Raw genomic sequence first — 9,444 nt, 5'->3', positions numbered from 1 at the left:
AATAGACTCAAAATGGATGAAGGACCTCAATGTGAGAAAGGAATCCATCAAAATCCTTGAGGAGAACACAGGCAGCAACCTCTTTGACCTCAGCTGCCCCAAATTCTTCCTAGGAATATCGCCAAAGGCAAGGGAAGCAAGGGCAAAAATGAACTATTGGGATTTCATCAAGATCAAAAGCTTTTGCACAGCAAAGGAAACAGTTAACAAAACCAAAAGACAACTGACAGAATGGGAGAAGATATTTGCAAAAGACATATCAGATAAAGGGCTAGTATCCAAAATCTATAAAGAGCTTATCAAACTCAACACCCAAAGAACAAATAATCCAATCAAGAAATGGGCAGAGGACGTGAACAGACATTTCTGCAAAGAAGACATCAGGATGGCCAACAGACACATGTAAAAGTGCTCCACATCACTCGGCATCAGGGAAATACAAATCAAAACCACAATGAGATATCACCTCACACCAGTCAGAATGGCTAAAATTAACAAGTCAGGAAATGACAGATGCTGGCGAGGATGCGGAGAAAGGGGAACCCTCCTACACTGTTGGTGGGAATGCAAGCTGGTGCAGCCACTCTGGAAAAAATCATGGAGATTCCTCAAAAAGTTGAAAATAGAGCTACCCTATGACCCAGCAATTGCACTACTGGGTATTTACCCTAAAGATACAAATGTAGTGATCTGATGGGGCACGTGCACCCGAATGTTTATAGCAGCAATGTCCACAATAGCCAAACTATGGAAAGAACCTAGATGTCCATCAACAGATGAATGGATAAAGAAGAGGTGATATATATATATATATATATATATATATATATATATATATATATATATATAATTTCTTTTGATGGCTGCATAGTATTCCATTAATATATATATAATGGAATACTATGCAGCCATCAAAAGAAATGAAATCTTGCCATTTGTGACAACGTGAATGGAGCTAGAGGGTATTATGCAAAGCGAAGTAAGTCAATCAGAGAAAGACAACTATCATATGATCTCCTTGATATGAGGAAGTGGAGATGCAACATTGGGGAGGGGTTAGGAGGGTAGGAAAAGAATAAATGAAAGAAGATAGGATCAGGAGGGAGACGAACCATAAGAGACTTTAATCTCACAAAACAAACTGAGAGTTGCCGGGGGGGAGGAGGGTAGGGAGAGGGTGGTGGGGTTATGGACATATGGTGAGTGCTGTGAAGTGTGTAAACCTGGTGATTCACAGACCTGTACCCCTGGGACTAATCATATATTATAAGTTTATAAAAAAATAATTAAATTAAAAAAAGAACTGCCAAAAAAAAATGGACAAAGGACTTGAGTAGACATTTATCCAAAGATGTTATATAAATGGCCAACAAGCACATGAAAAGATGCCCAACATCACTGGTCATTAAGGAAATGCAAACAAAATCAAGATCACAATAAGACAATGCCACATACCCATTAAGATGACTATTATCAAATAACAAGACAAAGCAAAATAGGAGATAACAAGTATTGCAAGGATGTGGAGAGATTGGAACCTTTGTGTATTATTAATGGGAATGTAAAATAATGCAGCCACTACGGAAATAATATAACAGTTTCTAAAAAAATTAGAAGTAGAATTACTATGTAATCCAGCAATTCCACTTCTGGGTATATATTCAAAAAAATTGAAGGCAGGATCTTAAAGATAATTTTCACACTTAGTTCATAACAACACTATTTATAGTAGCCAAAATATAAAGGGAATTAACTATCCAATAATGGAAAAAATGGATAAACAAAATGTGATATATACATACAATAGAACATGATTGAGCCTTAAAAAGGAAGGCGATGTTGAACTATACTTCCACATGGGTATCTTTGTAGATATGTTCCTGAGTGAAATAAGCCAGTCACCAAAAGACAGATATTTGATACTCCATTAACTTGAGGTACCTGGAGGAGTCAAATTAATATAAGCAGTAAGTAGAGTGGTAGTTGCCTGCAAGGGACTGGGACCAGGGGACATGGGGGTTGTTTAATAGGTATGGAGTTTAACTTTAGTTTTTTTTAAGAAGGAAAAGTTCTGGAGTTTGGTTGCACAAGACAGTGAATATACTTAATACTGCTGAATAGTACATTTAGAAATGGCTAAAATAGTAAATATTATATACTATTTTTTTAAGATTTTATTTATTTATTTGACAGAGATTACAAGTAGGCAGAGAGGCAGGCAGAGAGAGAGAGAGAGGAGGAAGCAGGCTCCCTGCTGAGCAGAGAGCCCGATGCGGGACTCGATTCCAGGACCCTGAGACCATGACCTGAGCCGAAGGCAGCGGCTTAACCCACTGAGCCACCCAGGCGCCCTATGTACTATTTTTTTTTGCCACAACTTTAAAAACAAACAGGCAGAGAGGCTTAAAAAATGTACCTCTTTATGTCTCTAAATAAGTATATTCTTTGCACTTAATTCATTTAGACATAATCTGTAGACTTCTAGTAATATCATGTAAAGATTTTTAGTTCTTATATGGCATTGCCCCTTTCCATTCTATCATGATACTTATTTTACAGTTGTTCTTAAATCCATATTAGTTTTCATTACTATGGTCAAGGAAAATCCATATACTACTAAATCATGTACTGTATATGACTATATTTACATTCCCAAATAATGCTGTTATTCTGTGAGTGCTGGTTTTCTTTCTTCTCTCCCTCCCTATCCATTCTCCCTCCTTTCCTGCCTGCCTTCCTCCCTCCCTCCCTCCCTTTCCATTATCTAATTCGTGTGTTTTCCTCTGGATTCATCCATCTTGCAGTCCTGTCCTTCAGCTCTAAGCTGGACTGTTTGCTCTCTGGTTGCTTGTCCAATGTGGAGAAAGAGCCACGTATGGGGTGCCCAGAATTGTTCACAAAAGGAATGGAGAAAGAAAAATGTATCCACTCATTCCTCAATGATCCTAGCTGGCCTCATAAGTCATTAATCTCTTCACATTTCTTCAATATATGTACATGAATGCTGGATAGTTGCCTCACCCTGGAGAATCAGTTAAGCTTGGGTAAGGAAATTGAAATATATGGTACAGCTAAGGTAAGGTGGGATCAAGGTACAGTTCTGTACGTTACATTGTTTAAAACTAGCTGCTTCAGCAATGACTGGAATCAAAGTCTGGACACAGGATGCATACAATGTAGACCACTCTTTGTACCTCTATTAAATTCAGTTTGTCATAGGACTTCAGTGTGGTAACCAGCTGACTTCTCCACAAAATGCTAAATAGAGGAAGATACTGGAACAACCTACCTTGTTCCTACCCCTAAGTGACCAGGTGACCCATGTGTTTTAGTGACTGAAACACAACAGGCTAGTGTGCATCCTGCACCCTGAGCCCACATCTGGACTGAGAGTTTAGTAGGCCATTCCATTGTTCTCTTAGGCAACTGCTTTTAGGTGAAGAGGTTATGGGTAGGTCCATGTTGGCTTAAAAATTAGCTCCTTGTTTTGAGGAAAGCTATGAAATTTCATGTTGGAAATAAGACATCCCATGTTGTTCCTTTGCTTGATCTTACTGCCTTATATTATTGAACAACTTCTTCAGTAATTTCTTGAGAAAGATTCATGCAAAACAATTTTTTGGCCCATATCTAAAAATGTCTTTATTCTGATTTTACCCTTGAATGATACTTTCACTGATTTTATACTTCTAAAGGTGAAAATTTCATTTGCTTTAGAATATTAAAAGTTGTTTTCAGTTGTCTTCTATTCAGTATTTCTTTGAGAAGTCTTATGCCATTGTGATAACTGATTCCTTGTGTATGACCTTTTGTTTACAATTTTTCCTAAAGTTCTGATGTCTTGAAGTTTCAAGATGATGCAACTTAGTGTTTACATTAGTGTTTACCTTAGTTTACCTCATTTCTTGGGCACTTGTTGGTTAGATGTTGTACTTTCTGGATTGATTCTTGCGTTATCTTTTCCTTCCTATTTTTGATATCTTCATCATTTTGTTCTTCTCTCTGGAGTTTTTTCTTGCCCCCTTCCTCTATTTTTTTTTCTGAATTTAAGTAATTTTGTTTTTTAATTTGCAGAGCTATTTCTCATTTTCTTATTATTAATTTTTTATAACATCATATTCTTACTTGTGGATCACTGTCTGCTCCTATCTTATTCGAGGCATTCTGCCCTGGCATTGTATTTGTTTCTTAAACTTTGTTTTAATACCTCTTTTTAAATTTTTTCATATTGAAAGGTTTTTTCAACAGTTCAGTAACTCTTCGCTCTCTTTCTTCTTCTTCTTCTTCTTTTTAAAGATTTTATTTATTTATTTGACAGACAGAGATCACAAGTAGGCAGAGAGGCAGGCAAAGAGGGAGAGAGGAGGTAGCAGGCTTTCCACTGAGCAGAGAGTCCGATTCAGGGCTCTATCCCAGGACCCTGGGATCATGACCTGAGCTGAAGGCAGAGGCTTTAACCCACTGAGCCGCCAGGCACCCCTGCTCTCTTTTTTTTTTTTTAAAGTAAATTTTATTTTATGATTTAGAAGTTAGTGTGACTTGGATTTTACAGTGCTGTAAAATCCATTCATTCATTCATTCATTCATTCATCCTTTCAGCAAATGGCTATTGCATGCTATTATATACCATGAACTATTCCAAGTGCTGGAAATAGCAGTTGTAGCTGGCTATTCTTACACAGGAGTTAGGCATTAAAATGTCAGTGTCAATGGGGATGATTGGTGCATGTCAATGGGTTATCTTTGGTGTATTTAGCTATTTCTCTGTGGAATTGCTCTCACTCTCTCCAACAAACAATGGTATCTCCAGACTATTTTTTTAGGAATGGCTCGGCTTTTCTAGAGATACTTCCTCTAATCTTTTGCCAGTGGGCTGGGGAGATTGAGTGATAGTACGTTTGATTGCCTATGTTCCGTCCTTGGGGAGGAGCTGGTTGTCTCACTATTTAATATGTAGTTTTTTGTTATTCCCCATAAAATATCTAGGTCCTTGTCCTTACTCTCCTCTCCTCTCTGTCTTATGTTTGTGAGGGTGAGGTCTCTCTGGCTCAGTTATTCTATATATTATAACCTCCTTTTCCTTCTAATTGGACTTAGCTCTTTGGATGGGTTTGGAGAATCTTGGTGTGTAATTTCCATCTATGTAGATTTTTAAGCTTCTTTTTGTTTTGTTTTATTTTATGGATACTGATACCTTGCATCCCCAGAATTTCTCCAGGATTATGTGGACACGTAGTTGACTTCGCGTCTGTGTCTCCATCTATAGGCCTTTACATTTGATATCTCCCTGCTCTCATAAGTCCTTTACCACATCTCCATCACTTCAGCCATTACTAGTTCATTAAAGAAGAAACTTGTGTTTTTCTTTATTGTTCTCAGTTTGCATTAATGAGTGGAAAGATATGATGTTTAGAAATACCTTTTTTTTTGCCACGTTAGAGTCAGAAGTCCTAGAATTCCTTCCCCACCCCACCCCACCCCACTCATCTCTTACTAAAATATAACTCCATGAAGGAGTTTGTGTCTTCAGAGCTTTACCCATAGTAAATTTTAATTAATTTTTTTTTTAAGTTGAATGACACAGATCTTGAGGGTTATGGAATAATCAGCTAAATAGGGAGCAAGGGCTTGGGGAAAAGACTGTTTTAGAAAGACAAAACAGCATGTGTAAAGGAAGAATGAAAAGGGGAGCACAGTGAAATTTTGTAACTATAAGGAGTACTTTGTGTTTGTACCTTAGGATGCCTTTGTAGGTACAGCAAAAATGATTGGCCTTCCTGAAGGGTCCCTTGGCACCAATGTGTGGTAGAAAGAATGGTAGAAGGGACTCTAAGATGACCTTAAAGATTCTGCCCTCTGGTGTGAAATCCTGTCCCCCAGGGTTGTTGGTAGGACCTGTGAATGTGATGGGATGTCACTCCTGTGTTGAGGCTACACTACATGGTAAAAGTAAAGGGATTTGCAGATGTAATTAAGGTCCCTAATCACTTGGCTTTGAGTTAGTGAAGAAAGAGATTATCCTAGATGGGCCTGACATTATTAGGTGAGCTCTTGAAATAGTCACAAGGAGTCCAAATGAAAGAGGTTCTTTTGCTGGTGTTGAAGAAGTAAGATGCCTTGTTGTGATAAAGTCCCATGGCTAGCATCTAAAAGCATCTCTAGGAGCAGAGGGCAACACTCTCAACTGATAGGGAAAAAAAAACAGGTATCTCAAACCTACAACGACAAGGAACTGTTTTCTGCCAATAACCTGAATGAACTAGAAAGAAGACCCTGAGCCCCAGATGAAAACCCAACTTGACCAATACCTGATTCCTGCTTTGTGACTGAACAGAAAGTCCAATTATACTGTGTTCAGCCTTCTGTCATCCAGAAACTGCAAGATAGTAAATGCATGATGCTTTTAGCTTCTGCTGTTTGTCTTAATTAGTTACATAGCAAAAGAAATTTAAAACACCATGCTAAATGCTTGATATGGACAATATTTTACTGTTGCTGCTGAACTTATATTTTAAGCTAGTGACCTTTTAGTATGTAATTTGGATGAGAAAAAATGCAAGCTTGATCATGTATGCAACTTAAATAACTTACCTTAGAAATATGCTCAGTAAAGCACAGGCCCAATTTTGGAGATGGAATTTGGGAAAATGTTGAGCTAAAGTGCCTTAAATAATAAGGGAACATGAATATCTATAGTAATGTCAAGATTAGCCCTAGAAGTCCTGGACTATGAATTTAGGTATCTCTGGAAGCAAGAAGAGGTTTCTGGAGATGGAGTGAACAATAACTTCTGTATGGGGCCGAAGATTCAGGTATTGGGAGATGAGCTCTGGGAGATACTCACTGGACTTTAGGAATAGTGAAGTCTGATACCAGTGTTTAGCTGTTTCCTGTTTAGTGTGGTAATTTGTCTATTATTCTTAATATTTGGCAAATTCTGTTTTGGATTTAAAAATTTAAAAGAAGAAATGTGGTCCAGATTTTTTCTTTCATATATGCACTTTATATTTATGTATACTTTTGAGAGTAGACCACCATGATGTGTTAGAAGTTTGGCCTCACAAGTCAAACACATTTCCAGCTCTCCTCACATATCCTATTTTCATGATCATCTGGACACATATGGTTGGGAATATCAAAGTCACCTTATTGAAAACAGCCTCATTGCAAACCTCATTGCGCAGAATGAGCCCTGATATGAATTGACTACCCTTTATGTAGATGGCTTGCATACAGTAAAACCTCATTAACTTCAAATACCAGGCACCAGCATATTAAGGGAATAAAACGAGAATGAGCAGATTTGGTCATCTGGGGATTAGCAATTTTGTTGCATTGAAATAGACATAACTTGTAACAAATTAACATTTGATTAATAAGACTTAAGTCTATGTGACTATGTTTGTATGTGGGGAAGGAAATGAAAAATGAGCAGATTTTTCTGTCTGGGACAGGGGGAGTGGGACTGATCACAGCAGGGTCTAGAAACTGTGTGTAAGTTACAGGAGTTGTGCTTTTGGCCCCAGCGAGGAAGGCTTGAACTGTTCTCTCCGGTGCCTAGTGCATGCTGCTTTGTGGCAGTATAAAAAAGAAGAGCATCTCCTACAGAAAAATGTAAACATAAAATCCTTATATGAGATGAATCGGCAAGCAGGGTATTTTACAAGTTAAAAGCAATATGTGAAGATGAGGTGATATCAACTATAAGAGTTTTAGATGGACACAAAATATTTAGACAAGGTTATAAAGTTGTCTACAGTGACACAAGCCTTTCATCCAGTCATTTGTAGGACATACGATGATGCTAGAATTTCAGAGATTGATTCCATTTAAATACATTATTTTGAGAATTGTTGATGAGGAGTAATATGGAAATAAATGCATTTGTAGAACAGAAACATAAGAAAGGTTTGTGTATTTTTGAATGATGAAGTCAAATAAGAAAGACTTGATCAGGAAACATGATTTTTAGCAGTGGTAGGCAAACTACAGTGTTTTTCTGTGAGGTGGAAGAAGAACCTCCAGTATTTCCAAGAATCCCAGCAAAAACCAGTACCTAGTGCTCGCTTCGGCAGCACATATACTAAAATTGGAACGATACAGAGAAGATTAGCATGGCCCCTGCGCAAGGATGACACGCAAATTCGTGAAGCGTTCCATATTTAAAAACAAAACAAAACAAAACAAAAAAAAACCCAGTACCTAGTGAGTGCCTTTTGGATACCGTGCATTAACATTCCTTATTTTATTTAATTCTCATGACTATCTGGGACGGAACTTTCATCATCCCCATTTCAAACAGGAGTTAACTGAGTCACACATAATTTGGTACAAGCAAGAATCAAATCTCAGCCGTGTAAGTCAAGAGTGCTGTTTTCAACTGCTGCTTACTACTCTTTCCCTGGAAAATGCATGCCAATTTTCAGTCAGTGCTGCCAAGTGGACTTCGTAGGATAAAATGGAAGCATCTGAAGCCTCTCAGACTTTCTGTCTGATGCAAGTAGAATGGACTGTCTATTGGTTTGGTGACCAATTTTGTGTCTGTTACTTAAAAAAGAAATGGCACAGTAGCTACACTTTTATTGCACATAATTAATGTGCTAAGTATACTTGTCTTAGTACCATTGCCTGTGGTCATCATCTTTACCCAATGTATTACAAAAACCCAATCCACAAAGCCACTCGATAGGTAATGGATTGACTAGCACTTCTGCTAAAGGAAGCAAAAATGAGGCAGCACAGGCACCTGCGTGGCTCAGTTGGTTAAGAAGCTACCTTTGGCTCAGGTCATGATCCCGGGATACTGGGATCAAGCCCTGCATCTGGCTCCCTGCTGAGTGGGGAGTCTGCTTCATCCTCTCCCTCTCCTACCTACCCCCACCTCTCTTCCCTGCTCCTTCTCTCTCATTCTCTTGTGCATTCTCTCTCTCTCTCTCTCAAATAAATAAATAAAATCTTTAAAAATAATTAAAAAAAAAAAGACAGAAACTTCCTTGCCATATGACTTAATTTTACCTCTTTTTCTTGATGTTTCATTCTTTTGACATTCTCTTAATGATAGATTTTTTTCATCAAGACTGGGTTTCTTTAGTTTTTAGTATTCAGAAAGAAGATTGAATTCTTTGGCAGATGTAGTCAAAATGGAAATATGGTAGTGGAGTTGACTATTGATAGAACTTACTATGAAAAGTAATTTGACCTTTCAATCAGCTCCCAAATCAGGAGTTTCCAAAAAGTTATTGGAACACATCTACTTTGCCATGGCACCTTGAGGTAGGCAGAGACCAAATTCTAGGCATGAGTGAGCAAGTAATAGGAATATTTGCATTAAAATCTTCTGACTACTTTGAGAGCCAATTAAGTGGGGGCACAACCAAAATCTAATAGGATCTATACACCAAATTTGAAGGACATAAAATTTGAAGGACGTTGAAAGTCTTTCAA

At 37.8% G+C, this 9,444-nt stretch overlaps 1 non-coding gene across 1 annotated transcript; it reads left to right on the top strand.

Moving 5' to 3' along the window:
• The first annotated feature begins 8,059 nt into the window (after window positions 1–8,059).
• On the top strand, window positions 8,060–8,166 carry LOC131828290 (U6 spliceosomal RNA). Its single transcript, XR_009352316.1, has one exon. It is a non-coding gene; the product is annotated as a U6 spliceosomal RNA (small nuclear RNA).
• The last annotated feature ends 1,278 nt before the right edge of the window (window positions 8,167–9,444 follow it).

This window comes from Mustela lutreola, chromosome 3, assembly GCF_030435805.1.
Source record: "Mustela lutreola isolate mMusLut2 chromosome 3, mMusLut2.pri, whole genome shotgun sequence".
Classification (NCBI taxonomy): domain Eukaryota; kingdom Metazoa; phylum Chordata; class Mammalia; order Carnivora; family Mustelidae; genus Mustela; species Mustela lutreola.
This window is presented reverse-complemented; position numbering and strand designations above follow the sequence as displayed.